This window comes from Salmo trutta, unplaced genomic scaffold (assembly GCF_901001165.1).
Source record: "Salmo trutta unplaced genomic scaffold, fSalTru1.1, whole genome shotgun sequence".
Taxonomy (NCBI): Eukaryota; Metazoa; Chordata; class Actinopteri; order Salmoniformes; family Salmonidae; genus Salmo; species Salmo trutta.
Window position 1 is genome coordinate 2,293,214 of NW_021823237.1, and position 1,196 is coordinate 2,294,409.

Here is a 1,196-nt window from a genome sequence, read left to right on the forward strand (position 1 = left end):
CCAGCTCGGAAACCAGATTGCATAGCGGAGAAGGTACGGTGGGATTCGAAATGGTCGGTGATCTGTTTAACTTGGCTTTCGAAGACCTTAGAAAGGCAGGGTAGGATAGATATAGGTCTATAACAGTTGGGTCTAGAGTGTCTCCCCCTTTGAAGAGGGGGATGACAGCAGCTGCTTTCCAATCTTTGGGAATCTCAGACGATACAAAAGAGAGGTTTAACAGGCTAGTAATAGGGGTTGCAACAATTGTGGCGTTAATTTAGAAAGAGAGGGTCCAGATTGTCTAGCCCGGCTGATTTGTAGGGGTCCAGATTTTGCAACTCTTTAAGAACATCAGCTATCTGGATTGGGTGAAGGAGAAATGGGGGAGGTTTGGGCAAGTTGCTGTGGGGGATGCAGGGCTGTTGACCGGGGTAGGGGTAGCCAGGTGGAAAGCATGGCCAGCCGAGAAAAATGCTTCTAGAAATTCTCAATTATCGGTGGTGACAGTGTTTCCTAGCCTCAGTGCAGTGGGCAGCTGGAAGGAGGTGCTCTCATTCTCCATGGACTTTACAGTGTCCCAGAACTTTTTGGAGTTTGTGCTACAGGATGCAAATTTCTGTTTGAAAAAGCTAGCCTTTGCTTTCCTAAATGCCTGTTAATACTGGTTCCTAACTTCCCTGAAAAGTTGAATATCGCGGGGGCTATTCGATGCTATTCGACTTCAATAGCATGGCTGTTATGGCTTAATGCTCTACAAGACCATACAGCGCTAGGCTATACAACGTGACTTCAATAGCATGGCTGTAATGGCTTAATGCTCTACCAGACAATACAGCGCTAGGCTATACAACGTGACTTCAATAGCATGGCTGTAATGGCTTAATGCTCTACAACGTGACTTCAATAGCATGGCTGTAATGGCTTAATGCTCTACAAGACAATACAGCGCTAGGCTCTACAACGTGACTTCAATAGCATGGCTGTAATGGCTTAATGCTCTACAACGTGACTTCAATAGCATGGCTGTAATGGCTTAATGCTCTACAAGACAATACAGTGCTAGGCTATACAACGTGACTTCAATAGCATGGCTGTTATGGCTTAATGCTCTACAACGTGACTTCAATAGCATGGCTGTAATGGCTTAATGCTCTACAACGTGACTTCAATAGCATGGCTGTAATGGCTTAATGCTCTACAAGACAATACAGTGC